The sequence below is a fragment of the Saccopteryx leptura genome, chromosome 3, assembly GCF_036850995.1.
Source record: "Saccopteryx leptura isolate mSacLep1 chromosome 3, mSacLep1_pri_phased_curated, whole genome shotgun sequence".
In the NCBI taxonomy this organism is placed as follows: Eukaryota; Metazoa; Chordata; class Mammalia; order Chiroptera; family Emballonuridae; genus Saccopteryx; species Saccopteryx leptura.
In genome coordinates this window covers 77,448,209-77,468,773 of record NC_089505.1, presented here as the reverse complement: position 1 = coordinate 77,468,773, position 20,565 = coordinate 77,448,209, and the positions used below count along the sequence as shown (strand labels likewise).

At 45.3% G+C, this 20,565-nt stretch overlaps 1 long non-coding RNA gene across 1 annotated transcript; it reads left to right on the top strand.

Moving 5' to 3' along the window:
* The first annotated feature begins 6,282 nt into the window (after positions 1-6,282).
* Positions 6,283-17,912, top strand: LOC136399379 (uncharacterized). The gene is made up of 4 exons (XR_010750142.1): positions 6,283-6,405; positions 8,977-9,195; positions 9,765-11,582; positions 16,104-17,912. It is a non-coding gene; the product is annotated as an uncharacterized lncRNA (long non-coding RNA).
* Positions 17,913-20,565: the final 2,653 nt, after the last annotated feature.

Below are 20,565 nucleotides of genomic sequence, written 5' to 3'. Positions count from 1 at the left end.
GTAGTTATTTTTAAATGTAAAAAATTATTATCTGATAAAAAACACCCTCTTATTTTGTTTTAAGATTGAATCATGGCTTCTTCGAGTAGGCGTAAATGTAAGAAGAGTCCTGACACCTTCTGTTATATATGTGGCTGGTACACATTTCAACGTCAAAGGCGCAATATTTTATCATTTGTGACACATGCATATATTGCCTATTTTCAAGTTCCCCTTGGCGATCAAGACAAGAATTGGACTCCTCATATTGGGTGTCATAATTATGAGGAAATGCTTCATGACTGGACAAAAGGTAAACGCAAAGGAATTCCTTTTGTTATTCCCATGGTTTAGCGTGAACCTAAGAACTACACCAGTGACTGTTATTTCTGTCTGATTCATACAAAGGGCATCAGCAAAAAAAAACGGCATATGATCACATATCCTAATATTCCTTCAGCAATATGACCTATCCCACACTGAGACACTCCCGGTTCCAGTTTTCAATGGTTTTATTTCTTCTAAGGACAAAGAAAGTGAACATGGTGATCAAGTGTATTTTTTTTTTTTTTTTTTTTTTTGCTTGAGCACAGGCTCATCTGGTTTGGGTTGTTTTTTTTTTATTTATTCATTTTAGAGAGGAGAGGGAGAGACAGAGAGAGAGAGAGAGAGAGAGAGAGAGGAGAGACAGAGAGAGAGAAGGGGAGGAGGAGCTGGAAGCATCAACTCCCATATGTGCCTTGACCAGGCAAGCCCAGGGTTTCAAACCGGCGACCTCAGCATTTCCAGGTCGACGCTTTATCCACTGCGCCACCACAGGTCAGGCGATCAAGTGTATTTTGATAAGATGCATGAGGAAACGGTTATAGAATCTGAAGGGTTCTGATGCCAAGCAGTCATTAACCCCTCAGCAGTTTAGCCAACCCAAATTGAATGACTTAGGAAGAGATTTGGGCCTATCAAAGAAAGCAGCTGAGTTATTAGCCTCCAGGCTTCAAGAAGAGAATGTGCTTCACCCTTCAGCTAAAGCAGTGTTTTTCAACCAGTGTGCCACGGCACACTAGTGTGCCGTGAGACATGGTCAGGTGTGAGTATAAATACATTTAGAAACTATATTATTAACTATATGTATAATATGTACTATGTTAGAGTGTCATTTTGGTAGGTGGTGTGCCCCAGGATTTTGTAAATGTAAAAAATGTGCCATGGCTCAAAAAAGGTTGAAAATCACTGAAAAGCCCTGGCCAGTTGGCTCAGTGGTAGAGCGTCAGCTGGCGTGCAGAGGTCCCGGGTTCGATTCCCATCCAGGGCACACAGGAGAAGCGCCCATCTGCTTCTCCACCCGTCCCCCTCTCCTTCCTCTCTGTCTCTCTCTTCCCCTCCTGCAGCTGAGGCTCCATTGGAGCAAAGATGGCCCGGGCGCTGGAGATGGCTCCTTGGCCTCTGCCCCAGGTGCTAGAGTGGCTCTGGTCGCAACAGAGCGATGCCCCGGAGGGGCAGAGCATCACTCCCTGGTGGCAGAGCATCGCCCCTGGTGGCAGAGCGTCGCCCCTGGTGGGCGTGCCGGGTCGGCGCATCCGGTCAGGCGCATGCGGGAGTCTGTCTGACTGTCTCTCCCCATTTCCACCTTCAGAAAAATACAAAAACAAAAACAAACAAACAAACAAAAAAAAAGAAAATCACTGAAAAGTATCCCATTTCAGGAAGTGTGACAAATTTTTGTGGACTTTTTTTCTGAAGACGAACACTTTGTTTACTGTCATGATATCAGTAGTCTTCTCAGCCAGCTAGGTATTACCACTTACAGTCCAACAGAATGGCAACTGTTCCTTGACAGCTCTAAATGGAGTCTGAAATGTGTTCTCCTACACAACAGTAATGTTTATGCAGTGGTTCCAATTGGTTATTCAACTCATCTGCGAGAAGATTATAATGATATAAAAATTGTCCTTGACTTACTGACATATGAAGAGCATACCTGGATCATTTGTGTGGATCTTAAAATTGTAAATTTCCTGCTAGGACAAGAGAGAGATTTCATGAAGTATCCTTGCTTTCTGTGTTTATGAGACAGCCGAGCTTGGAAGAAACACCGGCCACCGAAGTAGTGGCCAAAATATGAAGCTCTGGAAGTAGGAATGCAAAATATTGTGAATGAACCTGTAGTTAATTGAGACAGGATCATTTTCCCCCCATTTCACATCAAACTTGGTTTAATGAAGCCGTTTGTTCAGGCTTTGAATAGAGAAAGTGAATGTTTTCAACATATTATTTCTGGTTTTCCTGCCTTGTCTTTCAAGAAGATAAAAGCAGGTGTATTTGATGGACCTCAAAATCGAACCCTCATACGTGATAAAGAATTTGCCAGGAAGATGAATAAGGAGGAGAAAGCAGCATGGCAGTCTTTTGTGGCAGTTACAAAGAACTTCCCTGGCAACAAAAAACCAGAAAATTATGAACTTCTGGTTCAAAGGATGCTGTTGGTTTTCTGCAACTTGGATATAAAATGAGCATTAAGATTCACTTCCTGAACAGTCATCTTGATAAGTTTCCTAAAATCTTGGAGCTGTTAGTAATAATCAGACTACTGCTGGAGCATCAAATGAGATTGTCCTCAACAAGCACACAAATGCAAGAGCTACAAAGGCAAATTTTTGCCTGAATCAAATTTAAATAAGTTTTGAGCAAATTTTATGATTAAAATAAGTGTTTTAATATGTTCTATTTCAAACTTGTAGACAAATTCTGATGCAATCATGTCTTTTATTGTATTAGTGTATTTACTGCATTATATAAATTATTATATTTTCACAAAGATGATTCCCAAGAAGAAAATCTACTTCATTATGTTAAACTAAATGTTAAAAATTTTACAAGGTGAAAACCTAAAATCTTGAATAGCAAAAAATCTGTAGCTTACAGAGAAAAACTAGTGTCATATTTGAAATCAGCACACTTGATTTAGGTAAGAACAAGTGTTTTTGTGGATGCAACAAAAATTTTGTTCCCCAGGGTAAATATTGCTCCCGAATGTACTCCCCCTGAAAACCGCTTTTACTTATATGTGCGCCTCAGGGAGTCCCTTCATCTGCATTCTTCAGCTTCATTCCCACCTTTCCTGAGGCCCCAGGTTGGCCATCATTTGTTGCAAACCATCGTGACAAAAAATTTTGTGGGTCTGGGGTGGGAACGGTAGAGGATTAGAAAATAAACACAGAAAGAAAAAAGATGGGATTGAGAGGTCTTATGGTGGCTGATGGCCTACCAAAAGTGCCCACACTCCCAAAAGCTTTATTTTTATAGTGTAAAGCAAAGTCATTTGCACATCAATGGGAGCTCAGAAAGAAAGTCACATTTCAGCCTGACCAGGTGATGGTGCAGTGGATAGAGCATCGGACTGGGATGCGGTGGACCCAGGTTCAAGGCTCTGAAGTCTCTAGCTTGAGCACGGGCTCATCTGGCTTGAGCAAAAAGCTCACCAGATTGGACCCAAGGTTGCTGGCTTGAGCAAGGGGTTACTCAGTATGCTGAAAGCCTGCGGTCAAGGCACATATGAGAAAGCAATCAATGCACAACTAAGGTGTCGCAATGAAAAACTGATGATTGATGCTTCTCATCTCTCTCTGTTCCTGTCTATCTGTCCCTATCTATGCCTCTCTCTGACTCTCTTTCTATAACTGGAAAGAAGAAAGAAAGAAAGAAAGAAAGAAAGAAAGAAAGAAAGAAAGAAAGAAAGAAAGAGAAAGAAAGAGAGAGAGAGAGAGAGAGAGAGAAAGAAAGAAAGAGAAAATCACATTTTAGAGGCAAACTAAGAATTCTTCACAGAGCCCAAAAAAACCCTGTACCATATATAACATCTTAACTTCAGGAAAAAGAATACTGCCTCCTGTCTTTCCGAGGGACAGGGAGGATAGGATGAGTAGAAATATTTCAGCTTCACAGCTAACATGGAGGTTTGGGGAAGGGCGTGTAAATTGCCTTTACCAACATCAACAATCAGTCAGAGGCTGTGGGGAAGCCTTTAGCAGCTTAATCAGGCAAGTGAGGTGGGGAGATAGGCAGCAAGAACCCTGTTAGCTTACTGCCAGTTACCCCCACCCCCCCACCCCTGCTTATCTGTTCCCCCCAAATCTAAATTTCAAAGACCCTGTCAGCTTGCAGTCTCCAACAGAGTGGGTAAAGAGGTAATTTTCTAGACAGCAAAGGAGTGGGGGAGATCAGTGAGTTGGAGAGAATACTATGCATCCCAATGATGGAGATAGAGAAAGAAAACAGGAGTCCTGAATGTTCAAGGAGTGCCAAGTAAGTGGCCTTCTATCTAATAGGGGAGAAATGGCCTTACTGGAAACCTGTAGAGTTATCCAAGGCCCTGCCTTTCAGATGGGGCTGGTGGAGGTCTGTGGCAAGGTCAGGTCCCATCAGTCTTCTTTCCCCCAGGTTGTCAAGAAGTGCTGTGGCATCCAGGCCAGTGCCAGGGAGAGGTTGGGGCAAGAAGGGAGTCTCTCATGCCTTGAGGGGCTCTGGGAAGTCTGAACTCCAATGGCCCACACAACTACAGAGAGGGCAGGGTCTGCCTGCTGGCCTGGGATTGGGACAGGAGCAGTTCCAGTCTACCTCCCATCTGCCCTTAAAGGAGATCCATTGGGAAAGGCCAGAAAATCCCTGCTGGGATTTGGGGAGACTTTTTGTTATTTTACAGCCTGGTGGATCCCCTAGCAAACATCTTTAAAGCCTGGGTAAGGGCTAGTCTTTGTTCCTCCTCCAATTATTGAAGACCTTAAAAGCTAGGTTTAAAATTTTTTTTAATGTCTCTATTTTTTCTATAATATGTATGTGTTTTTCCCTTTGTTTCCTTTCTCATTCCTTTCTCTCTTTAACCCCTCTGCACAAACCCTCTACAACCTGCATAAATATTCTGCATCTTTCATAAATTTTTTTTTTTTTTTGTATTTTTCTGAAGCTGGAAACAGGGACAGTCAGACAGACTCCAGCATGTGCCTGACCGGGATCCACCTGGCACGCCCACCAGGGGGCCACGCTCTGCCCACCAGGGGGCGATGCTCTGTCCCTCCTGGGCGTCGCTCTGTTGGGACCAGAGCCACTCTAGCGCCTGGGGCAGAGGCCAAGGAGCCATCCCCAGTGCCCCGGCCATCTTTGCTCCAATGGAGCCTCGCTGCGGGAGGGGAAGAGAGAGACAGAGAGGAAGGAGAGAGGGAGGGGGGAGAAGCAGATGGGCGCCTCTCCTGTGTGCCCTGGCCGGGAATCGAACCCTGGACCTCTGTACGCCAGGCCGACGCTCTACCACTGAGCCAACCGGCCAGGGCCTCTTTCATAAATTTTTTGATTTAGAATTTCTTTTTTTAAATTAATTAATTAATTACTTTATTTATTTATTTTTTATGGAGACAGAGAGTGAGTCAGAGAGAGGGATAGACAGGGACGGAGAGAGATGAGAAGCATCAATCATTAGTTTTTCATTGCGCGTTGCAACACCTTAGTTGTTCATTGATTGCCTTCTCATATGTGCCTTGACCGCAGGCCTTCAGCAGACCGAGTAACCCCTTGCTGGAGCCAGCGACCTTGGGTTCAAGCTGGTGGGCTTTTGCTCAAACCAGATGAGCCCGCACTCAAGCTGGCGACCTTGGGGTCTTGAACCTGGGTCCTCTGCATCCTAGTCCGATGCTCTATCCACTGTGCCACCGCCTGGTTAGGCAATTTTAGAATTTCTTAAAAAGTATTTCTAGCCTGACCTGTGGTGGCGCAGTGGATAAAGCATCAACCTGGAAATGCTGAGGTTGCTGGTTCAAAACCCTGGGCTTGCCTGGTCAAGGCACATATGGGAGTTGATACTTCCTGCTCCTCCCCCTTCTCTCTCTCTCTCTCTCTCTCTCTCTCTCTCTCTCTCTCCCTCTCTCTCTCTCCTCTCTATAATGAATAAATAAAATCTTTAAAAAAAATAGTATTTCTATACCGTATACCTTTTATTGCTAAACTATACAATTTTTTTCCAATTGATTACAATTCTCAATTTTCAAAAACCTTAACTTTAAGTGAGAACTACGCCAGTAAGTAATGTTAGTTCGACCGAAGAGGGACACACTGGCCTGATAACGTTATTAAGTTTATTTACGCATCTGCAAAAGAGATGGGCTGAGAACCTGGTGGTAGCAGCAGAGAGCTGCAGGAAATGAGTGACTGATAGAAGGATGGAAGCGCTCAGTTGGGCGGAAACCCGCTGGGGATTTTGAGTCGATGCGCACGCGCAGTTTTTTACAGAACCGGAAGTTGTTGTGGAATTGCGTGGTCGCGCGGTGTCTGGTGAAGGTCTTCCGGGTTCAAACCTGAACCTGCCAGTCCCCTTTTCTGTACGTGAGGAGCCTGACGGTCGCTGCGGACACCGAGAGCCCCGCTCCCGAGCCCCCAGCGGTGAGTGCGGAATCCCGGTGAGAGGCCCGGAGGCTGCCTGCTTCGCTGCCGGGTGGGAGCTCCGTGTCGGTTTCCAGGAAAACTCTGAGGCCGCCCCGCCCGTGTCCCCCCGCCGTCGGGCGTGGGACCCCCCCTGCAGCGGGGTTTCCTGCCTCGGTCCCGAGGGGGCAGCCCCCCTCCCCCGTCCCTCCCGCGCTGTTTAACGTCCCGGGAGACGGACGCGGGCGCTGGAGACGGACCGTGTGCGCTCCTCCCCCCGCCCGGCCTCTCTCGGCCCGTAGAGTCCGGACTGCCCCCCCCCCCGGCCTGGGGACCTGCGGACCCCCTCCTGAGACCCCACCCATTTAATAAGAGGCACGGGTCCAGGAAGAGCACACTCTCCATGGGGCATGGATTTGGGGCGAGAACGTGGAGTCCCCAGAAGAGCCCCCTGTCCCGCCTGGGGAGGGCTGTGTGGGAGCGGCGACAGCGAAGGGGCCCTGGGGACGCGCAGAGCGGGGCTGGGAGGGGTCGGGGACGGAGAGAGACACGGGAGGGGGTTGTAGAGGTTAGTGAGGGGCCGTGAAGAGACGGCAACGTGGGGGTGGGGGCGGGAGGATGGGACCGCGACGGGGAGAGTGACAGTAACGGGGAAAGGAACGCGAGCGGAATAAAGGGGAGAAGCCTCGAGGGAGGGACTCAGAGAGAAGGCGCTCAGGGAGGGGGACTGGTGAGCGAAGTGCAGAAGGGAGAGAAAAATAATTTTTTTTTTACCCAATGTATTTACCTTTTTTATTACACATCTTACATTTAATTCATTAAAAAAAAATCTATTGAGATAACTCTTAGTCTGTTGACTATCTGCTTTCTTGCATGAGCTATTAAATTTTCAAAGAAGCATTGAAAATATCTCAGAACCACAGCCAATAATTGTTTTATTATTCCTCCCTTACATGAGAAGCAAGGAGGCAGAAAGACAATACTGCGTGCGCCCCCACCGGGATCCACCTTGCAAGCCCACTAGGGGTGTTCTGGCCATCTGGGGCTGTTGCTCAGCAGTCCAGTTATTTTAGCCATGGAGCCATCCTCATTGCCTTGGGCCACCTTGCTTCAATAAAGCCTTGGCTGTAGGAAGGGAAGAAAAAGATAGAATGAAAGAAGAGGAGGTGGGGTGGAGAAGCAGATGGTTGCTTAGCCTGAGTGCCCTGACCAGGAATTGAACCCAGGACTTTCACACACCTAACTGACGCTCTACTGCTGAGCAAACTGGACAGGGCCATAACCAGAGGTTATTATTCTTTGCTCAATATAAGTCAGTCTCAACTTTTTAAATCTTTGATCCTAGAAGTCTTTACATCAAAAAAGATTTCATATCATTTTCCTTTTTAATATATTGTATTAAGTTTAAATTCTGACCCTGCAGACCTGCAGAACCACAACCTAGAGTGGAGCCGTCATCCCCAAGGGATCTGCATGCTTATTAAAGCTAAACCATTTTCCTCTGGTTTCTTATTAGATGGCTAGATTTTAAAGAAAGGACATCACCTGCACCATCCCCCTGAAACTTGGAGAGCTGCTCTGGATGGAGCAGCATTGTTGTTTTGTTTAGTTCTTTATTCAATTTAGAGAGTAGCTAGGGCAAGAGAGAGAGAGAGAATGGAGGGAGGAGCAGGAAGCATCAACTCCCATATGTGCCTTGATCAGGCAAGCCCAGGTTTTGAACCAGCAGCCTCAGTGTTCCAGGTAGACACTTTATCCACTGCGCCACCACGAGTCAATTAGCAGTATTGTTTTCATAAGGTGATCCAGGTGATTGCAGGGTGAGCTCAGGGATTAGCAGGAAGGATCCCGGAAGAATTTGCTTTCTGTTTTTGTTTTTGATACAATAAATTTTATTTAGAAGTCACAGAAGTAGTCTATGCAAGTGGTGTCGCAGTGCATAAAAGTCAGACTGGGGTGAAGAGGACCCAGGCTTGAAATCCTGAGGTCACTGGCTTGAGCACTGGGTTGCTGGCTTCAGTGCGGGATCATAGACATGACACTATGGTCGCTGGCTTGAGCCAAAAGTTTGCTGCCTTGAAGCCCAAGGTTACTGGGTTGAGGCCAGGGTTGCTGGCTTGAGCAAGGGGTCACTCTGCTGTAGTATCCCCCCCTTCCCATCAAGGCACATATGAGAAAGCAATCAATGAACAGCCAAAGAGCCATAATGAAGAATTGATGCTTCTCATTTCTCTCCCTGACAGCATGTCTGCACCTATCTGTCCCCCTCTCTGTCCTATCAAAAAAAATAAGTCACCGAAGTAGAATGGGCTCGTGGAACAAGTTTCAGAGGCAAAATAGGAACCCTTGAATCTTAGAGGAGAGACAGGCAAGGGTGAGTGGGGAGATACAGACATGCTCCAGAGAGGAGAGCGCCCAGGATGTATTTGTGAGAGTGGGGAGCAGGGATGGTCAGGGGAGATAACGGTGTTGTGTTGGGTTTGGGCGTTCAGGAGAGCAGCGCCCATTCTCATTGCTGTGGGAATGTGTGGACATCTGAGGGAGGACAGACAGGTGAAGGCAGGAAAATAATACAGTGTGGTCTCCCTGTAGGAGCTCATTTTTTCTGACTCTCCAGTGAGGAAGGACAGGAGAATGTGGTTTTCTTAGCATTTCCAGATCCTTCTGTCTGCGAGTGTGGTGGAAGTGGATAGAAGGGCTGTGTGGACACCTGTTGTGGCTCATTCTCCAAATGCAGACTTGACTCCTCAACATATTGTAACCTGAGAAAACAAGCAGGAGCTGGACCAGGACAGAATGGCTGCTTCTCAGGTAAGTGATATGTCCTGCTCAGAGGCTGTGTTTGCTTTTCCTCCTAACTTCAGTGGGTTTAGGACAGGGGTCCCCAAACTATGGCCCGCGGGCCGTATGCGACCCGTGACGGCCTTTTACCTGGCCCCCATCGCACTTACAGAGATTCAGCTGGTTCCCTGATTCATTTCAATTGTAAGCGCTCTGGCGCTTCCCTACATGGGAGGCAGAGAACTGGACCTACATGAGGGGCAGAGACCTAGATCTACATGGGGGGGCAGAGACCTGGACCTATATGGGGACAGAGGGCATGGACCTACATAGGGGGCAGAGGGCATGGACCTACATGAGGGGCAGAGGGCATGGACCTACATGGGAGGCAGAGACCTGGATCTACATGAGGGCAGAGACCTGGACCTACATGGGGGGCAGAGGGCATGGGCCTACATGGGGGGGGGGCAGAGGGCATGGACCTACATTGTAGGCAGAAACCTGGACCTACATGAAGGGCAGAGAGCATGGGACCTATATGGAGGGGCAGAGAGCATATATATATTGGTATTTAACTATTATCAATTTGGAATCCCTAGGAAACAATGATGTCAAGAAAGAGAAAAATTGACTCAGTGTAGGATATTCAAAGAACAGTGGACTTATGATTACTTTTTCATGCAGTACAAGGAAAGAGCTGTGTGTTTGATATGTCAGAATATAGTGTCTGTGTTCAAAGAGTATAATTTGTGTCAACACTATCAAACTCAACATAAAGATAAATATGATTGTTTGGTTGGAGATGTGAGAAAAGATAAAATATTAAAACTGAAAAATTCATTGTTAACTCAGCAAAATACTTTTGTGAAGCAGAAGCAGCTAAATATTTCATCACTGCGAGCAAGTTTTCAAGTTGCCAAGCTAATAGCGTGCGCTGGCAGACCATTCATGGAGGGTGAGTTTGTTAAAGAGTGCCTTCTTTCTGTTGCCAAAGAGATGTGTCCAGAAAAGGCAGACTTATTTAGTACAGTTAGTTTTTCAGGATCTACAATAACACGAAGGATTGAAGAAATGGGGGACAATTTGCATCAGCATTTGCAAAACTCTGCGAGAAAACTTTCTTATTTTTCCTTGGCACTCGACGAGAGCAATGATGTTCGTGATTCTGCACAACTTCTAATTTTTATTCATGGGATGAATGACAATTTCGAAGTCACAGAAGAGCTTGCTGCACTGCAAAGCATCAAAGGAACAACTACGAGAGACGATATCTATGAAAAGGTTTCCCAAACTGTGAAGGATTTGGAGCTGGACTGGGCTAAACTATCCAGTGTGACAACTGATGGTGCGCCTAGTATGGTGGGGCCTAAGAAAGGAGTAATTGCTCGCATTAACCTAGAGATGGACAAACTTAACCATTCTCATCCAATAGCTATATACTGCCTCATCCACCAACAAGCGTTATGTAGTAAATCACTGAAGTGGGACTCTGTTATGAAAATTGTGATACGTTGTGTTAACTTCATTAGAACTAATGCACTAAACCACAGGCAATTTCAGGAATTTCTGTCTGAGCTAAATGTGGCCTATGAAGATGTTCTGTGCTACACCAAAGTCCGTTGGCTGAGTCAAGGGAGAGTTTTGAGACATTTCTATGACTTACTTCCACAGACTACAGCTTTTATGCTTTCAAAAAACAAAGAAGTAACCAGAGCTCAATGATGCAGAATGGAAATGGCACCTCGCCTTTCTGACAGATGTAACAGAGCTACTCAACAGTTTCAATGTGCAACTTCAAGGAAAAGGGAAGCTCATCTGTGATATGCAATCACATGTAAAAGCATTTGAAGTAAAATTAGGCCTCCTTATTAAACAAGTGAAGGAGGAAAATTTCTGCCATCTCCCCTTAACTCAAAATCTGTTAGCGGAAAAACCCTTGATTGCATTCCCAAAAGAAGTATGTGTGGATTCACTGGAAAAGTTGCAAAAGGAGTTCCAATTTAGATTTAAAGAGCTTCATCTCCATGAACAGGACATTCAGCTTTTCCACAACCCATTTTCTATTGACATTGAAAATGTAGATTCAATTTACCAAATGGAACTGGCTGAACTGCAGAATTGTGACTCTCTGAAAGATGCATTCAAGTCAAACAACTTGCCTAATTTCTATGCCTCTCTCTCATCAGAGACATATCCTAATATCAGGAACCATGCTCTTAAAATGTCAACAATTTTTGGCAGCACTTATGTCTGTGAACAGACATTTTCTAGGATGAAAAATTTAAAATGTCCAACCCGATCTAGACTAACCGATGAACACTTGCATCATTTGTTGCGGCTAGCAGTGACAAATATAGAACCGGACATTGACTATTTGATTAGCCAAAAGCAAGCCCATAGTTCCCATTGAAATGTTGGTAAGTTTGTTGATTAAAATTTACTTGTTCTTTATTTTAAATATTGTATTTGTTTCTGTTTTGTTTTTTTACTTTAAAATAAGATATGTGCGGTATGCATAGAGATTTTCATAGTTTTTTTAGTCCGGCCCTCCAACGGTCTGAGGGCCAGTGAACTGGCCCCCTGTGTAAAAAGTTTAGGGACCCCTGACTTAACTGAACATTTTCTTAGCACCACCAGCCTCCTCCCATTGTTTTACTGACTCAGGTAACAGAACATTTTGCCTTGCGGTGTGAAATACTACAACTGCTGGTGAGGCAACAAAACCTTGATTATTGCCTTGCTGCAGAAAAATAACCCAATCAAGGGACAAAAATAGCCTGACTGGGTGGTGTTGCAGTGGATAGAGCATCAACCTGGGATGCAGAGGGCTCAAGTTTGAAACCAAAATTTTTGGCTTGAGTGCAGGCTCACCAGCTTGAGCGTGGGATCATCATGATCTCATGATCACTGGCTTGAGCCTGAACATCGCTGGCAGTAGTCCAAGTTTACTGTCTTAAGCCCAGGGTCACTGGCTTGAGCAAGGCGTACTGGCTTGGCTATAGCCCCCATATGAGAAAGCAGTCAATGAAAAACTAAGGTGCCACAACTGAGTTGATGCTTCTTATATCTCTCTCTTCCTGTCTGTCTGTCCCTGTTCATCCATCACTGTCATTCTCTCACTAAAAAAAGAAAAAAGACAAGACTAATAAAGCATGCAAAACAAGACTTTATTGGCTGTGCAGCAATACACAGGAAGGCCTGAATAAACTCACCTGCGAGAATGAGGGACTTGATTATATACAGAGTTTAGGTATTTATGTGTTTTATCTTCTCATTTACCTATTTTCATTGTATTGCTATGTGGCTGATACCATATCAGGAAATTCAAGACCACCAATCTCGATACGGTAAAGTCTGTTCTAGCTTAAAGAGTTTCTTAGATCCTGTATACCAGGAATGCACCTCCTTTACCTGTCCAGCTCATGTCTAACTAGCTACCTAACCTAACTCTACCAAACCCTGTCCTGTATAGGCTAAGACTTCTCTTCCACTGGTGCCAAAGCCACTAGGATCTCTGCCCATCTCTTCACAGATGCATAAATTCCTTAAAAATCTCATCATGCCTTGAGTGTTCCTTCTTTGGCAACCCAACAATAATATTTTGGATAAGGTCCCTTTCTATGTCCACATTTTAAAAATTTGACAAAGATTGCCTTATCAAATGGTGTCATAGTTGACAGAGCATTGAACTGGGGAGGGTGTTGGGTTGAGCTTGAGTTCACCACCTTGAAAGCTGGGTCACCACCTTGAACATGAGATCATAGACATTTTCCTATGGTTGTTGACTGAGCCCAAATGTCACTGGCTTAAAATCCAAAGTCGCTGGCTTGAGAGGAAGTTTCCTGACATAAGCAAGTGGTCACTGCCTCACTTAGAGCCCCTGGATAAGGCAGATATGAGAAAGCAATCAATGACCCCTGTTCAGATATCTTGGTTGATTGCAGCATTGTTCTGGAGCACAAAGGTTGTCAGAAATTTAGGCAAGGAACCCATGGTGTATTTGACTACAAAATCTCATAGCAGCTGACAATTTTTTTTCTCATGGAGATTTTATTTAGCCCATCTATCATCAGTCCCTCTGTTAGAAAATGCCCTGACTGAGATCAGGCAGGCATCTTTCTAGTCTGTTGTGCTCTGAAATCCAGGGTTTTTCTCTGGTTTGTCTGATTTTTGTTTTTGTTTAGTCTTTGTCTGGTGTTGTCGAAAATATGATTTTTTTAAGGCCTGGATTAAGTTCTTGCATGCAAAAAATTTGGAAAAGCTGGCTCTAATATTTAAAAAATAAAAGTTTCATCCCTAAGATTTTTGCTTTAAAATTGGAACTTGTAAGGAGCGCTCATTGAAATTTAAATAGAATGGAATGTGGATCCTTAAGACTTGCTAATTTGGTTGGTGCATTGTAAAGAGTGTTCTATGTTGTCTTCAGAATTAAGATCCGAATAGTAACTCAGGTATTAAGATTCATCAGATTTATTAATTTAAACCTGTGTTTCTGTGATGTAAATTGTCTTGTTTGTGTTAAATTGTACTCAGGTCTGTGAAACAAAGAAATTAAGCAAAATTAAGCAGGGCTTGATAAGTCATTTCAAGAATTTGTCTCAAGCAGCTTCAGGCCGTTGGCTGCTTGTCAGGCCACATCCTGCAAAAGAGGCTCTGATTAAATTGAGAATTTGGCTCCTCTGATGCCCTGAAATAGACTTAACAATACAAAAGACTTTTAGATACAGGAGCTGATGTATCTGTTATTGCTGAGCAACATTTGCCTTCTTTCTGGCTCACTTATGCAGTGGTCACTGAGCTGCGCAGCTTAGGGCAAAGTTAATTTCCCTAACAAAGCCCTAAGTTTTTTACAATGGGAAGATAAAGAAGGCCATACTGGCCTGACCAAGTGGTGGCGCAGTGGATAGAGCATTGGACTGGGATGCGGAAGGACCCAGGTTCGAGACCCCGAGGTCGCCAGCTTGAGCGCGGGCTCATCTGGCTTAAGCAAAGAGCTCACCAGCTTGGACCCAAAGTCGCTGGCTCCAGCAGGGGGTTACTTGGTCTGCTGAAGGCCCGTGGTCAAGGCACATGTGAGAAAGCAATCAATGAACAATTAAGAAGTTGCAACGCACAACGAGAAACTGATGATTGAAGCTTCTCATCTCTCTCCGTTCCTGTCTGTCTGTCCCTGTCTATCTCTGCCTCTGTGAAAAAAAAAAAGAAGGTCATACTGGATGTTTTTAGCCTTATGTGCTCTGTAAATTGCCTGTTAATTAGTAGGATAAAATGTTTTGAAAACTATGGGAGCATTTACTTGTAAAATCATTTACATATTTTGTCAGACTTTTGGAATTAACGTGAGGACAGGTATTCCTTACAATCCTCAAGGTCAAGACATTGGAGAGCGTGCCCAGCAAATGCTTAAAGTTCAATTTAAAAAAATTAAAATGTGGGAGTCCTGCCCTGGAATTCCTGCAGATCTTACTTATCATGCTTTTTACTTTAAAAAATTCTTTTGGCCCTGGCCGGTTGGCTCAGCGGTAGAGCATTGGCCTGGCGTGCGGGGGACCCGGGTTCGATTCCCGGCCACGGCACACAGGAGAGGCGCCCATTTGCTTCTCCACCCCCCCCCCCTCCTTCCTCTCTGTCTCTCTCTTCCCCTCCTGCAGCCAAGGCTCCATTGGAGCAAAGATGGCTCGGGCGCTGGGGATGGCTCCTTGGCCTCTGCCCCAGGCGCTAGAGTGGCTCTGGTTGTGGCAGAGCGATGCCCCGGAGGGGCAGAGCATCGCCCCCTGGTGGGCAGAGTGTCGCCCCTGGTGGGCGTGCCGGCTGGATCCCGGTCGGGCGCATGCGGGAGTCTGACTGTCTCTCCCCGTTTCCAGCTTCAGAAAAATACAAAAAAAAAATTCTTTGAATGCTAGTGTACAAGGCCATTCAGCGGCACAGAGACTCTAGAATCCAACAAGGAAAGCCTTCCCTGAGTGCAATGGAGGGATCCACTCACAGGAATAAGGCAAGGGCCAGACCCTGTTTTTTTGTGAGGCGAAGGATAAGTGTGTTTTGCCTAGGTCTGCTAAGGCTCCTCAGTTGGTTTCTGAAAGTTTGGTAAGACATCATGTGTCAGTAGGAGAGACTCACTGATAAGAGCAACTATATAAGGCTTATTTTACTTTAAAAAAGTTTTTAAACATTTTCTCCTCAGGACTTACTGTAGCTGAGAGGCATTTTACTCCAATTGAGCAATGGCCTAAGTCTCTCATGTTATAGTGGGATATATTAACTGGCCCCATTAGGAAAATAAGATTTCACAGTTTGTGAAATCTGTATTTTTGGGGTTTGCTCACATTTATTGTTATAAATGGCCGCTGCCCACGTGAATGGCACTGCCAGGTGAAACTGCCAATTACCTTCCTGCTTGGAAAGTGCTTGTTATGCTAATGTGCGCTGGAGGAGAGGTTTTCACACCAAAACATTTTAAGAGAAGAAAGAGGAAGAAGGAGGCTGTATTTTCAGAGAAGAAAGCCAAGATGTCAGGGTGCTGAAGGAAAAGCCATATTTTTGCAGAGTTTCTGCAAAGAGAAGCAGATGTGGAATCAGAGGTGAATAAGACTGGTGGGGGCCTTTGAATCTAGGAAAACCCAGATGTGTCAGTAACTTTGTGAGTGCTGAATAAATGGGTTTTGGAGCCCTGTGTGTTTGTGTTTACTCTCCGGCTGGGTACGAGGCTAGAATAAAGGTATGGCACACCAGTTTTTTGCTCCAGTTTCTCTACCATCTGACAGAATCTAATGTGAACCTGCATGTGCCTGGCCATGTTGGCCATGACTACTGGCCATACATTTGGCGTAGTTCACAGCAGGATTCTCATCAGGTTGGTATGGAGCTGCCATCACCCTTGAGGGGTGGGGTAGAGAACTGGTTGTTATGGATCCCCATGGCTATTGTTATGACCGTAGGCTAGCTGATTTCTACAGCCCTGCAAGTTGAAACTAAGAGCTGTGTGGAAGAGGCAGCTGGAGGCCTGCAAACTGAGCAGCAGAAGGAGTTGGAATGGCCACAGACGGAAGAGATGCAGATCCTGGAGGTGGAGACAGAGGCTGACCAGGTTTGTTAGTTGTGCCTGGAAATGGAGCAGTCTCTTGAGAAGGAATTACACATTCGCGAGTTGCAGTTTGGCCTGAAAGTTGCCGAGAGCCAGGAGCCATGGGAGCCTAAGATTGAGATGTGCTGGCAGAGTGGATCTGAGTCAGTGGGAGTAGATGTTTCCAGCTCCTCTTCTGAGGATGAGGAGAATCAGACTGGAGTTGCCATCTGCAGACTTCAAAAGGTTATAATAGCACAGCAGGAAGGAGTTCCTACTATACCCCTAGTAGGTTTGCTGCGGTTTTGAAACGGGTGGATGGCAGCATGCTGTCTGGAGTAAAGGTGGAAATTCTGGATGCCATTAACACATGCTTCTCTTTGGGACAGCTTCTTAAGAGCTGCCAAGACAACAGGGATGAGGGGGGAGGCCTGAGGCCCCATGTCCATGGACTGATTCCTGGACTGTGACCAGAGGAGGCACTGGCTCCCTTGTTGGATGGACATACAGCTTTTGGACAACATGAAAAACCCTGATGAAAGAGGAGCAAGTCTGGTGGAGGCCCTCTGTACCGGGAAGCTTTTCATTCAGTTGGAGAGAAGCTCCAAGGACATTTTGCACTTTGGGCTAAATGCTCAGAGGGACTGGTAAAAGGCATCTTTGTAATTGTTGTAATTGTATGACTTGTGATGTTGCTGTAATTTGTGTGATGTGCCTAATTCTGTGCATAGAAATGCCTGTGGTGTGGATTGTGGAATGCAAAGTGAGCAAAATGGGTAGAATGTTGGGCAAATAAGTTTGTGAAACCTGTATTTTGGGGGTTTGCTTACTTTTATTGTTAAAAATGGCCACTGGCCATGTGGATTGCACTGGCAAGTGAAACTGCCAATTACCTTCCTGGTTGGCAGGTGCCTTTGTTATGCTAATGCGTGCTGGAGGAGGGGTTTTTGCACCAAAAAGATTTGAGAGAAGAAGGAAGAAGAAGGAGGCCATTTTTCAGAGAAGAAAGCCAAGATGGCAGAAGCCATGTTTTTGCAGAGTTTCTGCAGAGAGAAGATGTGGAATCAGGTGAATAAGACTGGTGGGGGCCTTTGATTCTAGGAAAATCCAGATGTGTCAGTAGCTTTGGTTGTATAAGAATCAAGTTTCAGGTCAATGCAGGCCATCCTTCAGTGTATTCAGAGAGCGGACAAGAAGGACTTGAGGGGAACAACTGCTTGGTGGCTCACACTCACTAATTCAACAAATTACAAAAATGATGAAAAACCTGAACATTAGACTAACAACACTAGGTTATGACTGTTAAGATCATAGACATCCTTACCAAGTGCACACTGACACAGCCCAATATTGTTTATTAAGTACCAATAGCTGTTTCAACACATGACACTATAAATGATGCAGGGCTCAAAATACAAACTAAAACCAATATGTTGTAAAGGAAAATGATAATGAAATCCTTTAATGTAATAACTTCTGTAGTCAAATTAAAAAGTTAAGACTAATTCATGTTTGGCAAAGAATGTTAAGCCCTGGTTGTGAGATATCACCCATGCTTATTTCAGAAGTTAATGACTATTTACAGAAAAGCAAATAGTCAACAGACTAAGATTTATCTTCATAAGTTTTTCAAATACAGAATTAAATGTGAAATGTAGACTTGAAAAAGGTAAATCCACAGGGCATTTTAAAAAAAGCAAAACAAAAAAAAAAATTTTTTTTTTAATATTCTTTGAAAAAGCATCACATGTTTACAGTCATTTCTTGTCCCAGTTTTCCTATGTCTTGCCATCCCAGGAGAATGAAGAGACCCATGACTGTAAGTTTCATCCCTGTGAGTGTACAAGGGCAGCAACTGGAAGCAAATAATTGTAAAATTTACAAACCTTCATACTGGAGATGGGTAATTCTCTTTCAAATCATTTTAACTAAAACAATTCAGCAACTGTTAAATAGATTATAAAGCCAAAAGCTCATGTATCATAGCTTAATTGTGCACACCCCATGGGCTCACCATCAGCAGGTCCTGATTCCCCTTCTTCCTGCTTCTAAGTATTTCTATAGCAGGGGTCCCCAAACTATGGCCAGTGGGCTGCATGCGGCCCCCTGAAGCCATTTATCTGGACCCCGCCGCACTCCTGGAAGGGGCACCTCTTTCATTGGTGATCTGTGAGAGGAGCATAGTTCCCATTGAAATACTGGCCAGTTTGTCATTTTGTTTTTTTTTACTTTAAAATAAGGTATGTGCAGTGTGCATAGGGATTTGTTCATAGTATTTTTTATAATCCGGCCCTCCAATGGTCTGAGGGACAGTGAACTGGCCCCCTGTGTAAAAAGTTTGGGGATCCCTGGTCTATAGAACTGTTTTTGTCTCTTCCCAGCTTCTATGCATCATCATTCTTTCCTGTCTTTCCTCACACCTTCTGCTGCTTTCTCCCATTTTCTGTTCCTGTCCCTACATCTGCTTCGTGAAACTCTTGAAACCTATTTCACTTTACAGGTACTTGCTTTCTCCTTGATCTGAGTACTCCCATCTCCACACCTGTCCAGGTCTTTCTCTTTTCCCCTTACCTGTGACTTTTGCTGCCTCTGTTACTCTTTCTAGTTCCAACCCCTACACCCACCACAGGCTAACTCACAGCTGTTTCCCCTTAGCTCCCTCATCCCTAAACCCCTCATTCTGTCCTTACTTTCTCCCCAAACTATCCTCTTCTTAAAATGAAGCAGCAGAACTTACTTTCTCTAAAACGAAGAGAGTTTCAGCAGAACTTACTTTTCCTAAAAGGTAGAGATACCCCTGGTCCTGAGACTAGTATTACACGCTGTGGCCTTGGGCTAGTTTTGCAAGGTTGCAGATGTTCCCAGAATGATTCTCCCCAATTTAATCCCACAGATAAATACTAAATGAGTTTGTCTCCGTGCTTTGTTTTACTGCTAGGTTTTCCTTCCTCCTCATACCCAAATCAGTATGTGATTTTGTCTTTAAAAGCTAACTTCAAACTGTATTCAGGGCTACATGATCTGACTGACATAGATCTCTGTGCGGTCACCGGTTTTGACTACAAATTTGTACTTTGGTGTGGAGAACATTTATATACTCTTGCTGGTTTTGCTACAAGACTCTGAACCACTCCTTCCTTCTGAAGGGCCCCGCCCTGCACCCCCACTTCTGCTCACCAGCCCCCCCTTCCTTAGCGCCCTTCTCTCCGGGCGCCTCTCCTCGGGGTTTCTCCCCTTTCTTCCCCTCGTGCTCCTTTCCCCAGTTACTGTCACTCTCCCTGTCGCTGTCCCATTCTCCAACACCCCCACATGGCTGTCTCTTTATGACCCCTCACTGACATTTTCTCCCCATTCCCGTATTTCTCTCCATCCCGACCCCTCCCAGCCTCACTTTGCGCATCCCCAGGGCCCCTTCGCTGTTGCTGCTCCCACACAGCCCTCCCGTGCGGGGCGGGGTCTCTTCTGGGGGCCCCCGCATTCTCGCCCCGAATCCCCAACCCATGGAGAGTGAGCTTTTCCTGGACTCGGGCCTCTTATTAAATGGGGTGGGGTCTCACGAGGGGTGCTGCCCCCTCAGGACCAAGGAAGAAAACCCTGTGGCAGGGGGCGTCCCACGACCAATGGCATGGGGACACAGCGGGGTGGCCTCTGAGTTTCCCGTGAAACTAACGCGGAGCCTCTACTCTGCAGCGTAGCGGGCAGGCTTGGGGCCTCTCTCCAGGACTCCGCACTCACCGCTGGGGGCTCAGGAGCCGGGCTCTCGATGTCCACAGCGACCCTCAAGCTCCCTGCATGGAGGAATGGGTACGGGGAAGGTCAGGTTTAAACAGGGAAGACTCTTAGGAGATCCTGTGTGACCTCGCTAGAAACGCTTCCAGTTGATAGGAAGCTGTGCTTGCGCAGTGCCTCTAAATCCGGGCAGGTCAAACAGCTGGCTGAGCTCTTCAAGCAGTGGGCGGGGCCTTAATACAGGACAAGTCAGGAGTGGAGATTGCAGGAAAGTGGGAGGGGCCAAGACAATTGTCTTGGAATCCTTTTTCCTTGCTCCCCATTGATTGCAGTTATTTTCTTGGTCATTGAGTTTAACTAAGGTAATTTTTAGTAAGACTTAAATATCATTACTCAGATTACTTGTAAGATTTCTTTCCCCAGAGCTCAGTTGGTTAGGGTGTCATCCTGATACAACAAAGTTTCAGTAACTGGACAGGGCACATACAGGAAGCAAGCTATGAATGTATAAATGAGGGGAACACAAATCCATGTTTTTCTGTGTCTCACCATCCCCACCTCGCCTTAACATTAATCAATAAATACACTGAGGAACATTTTGATGACCC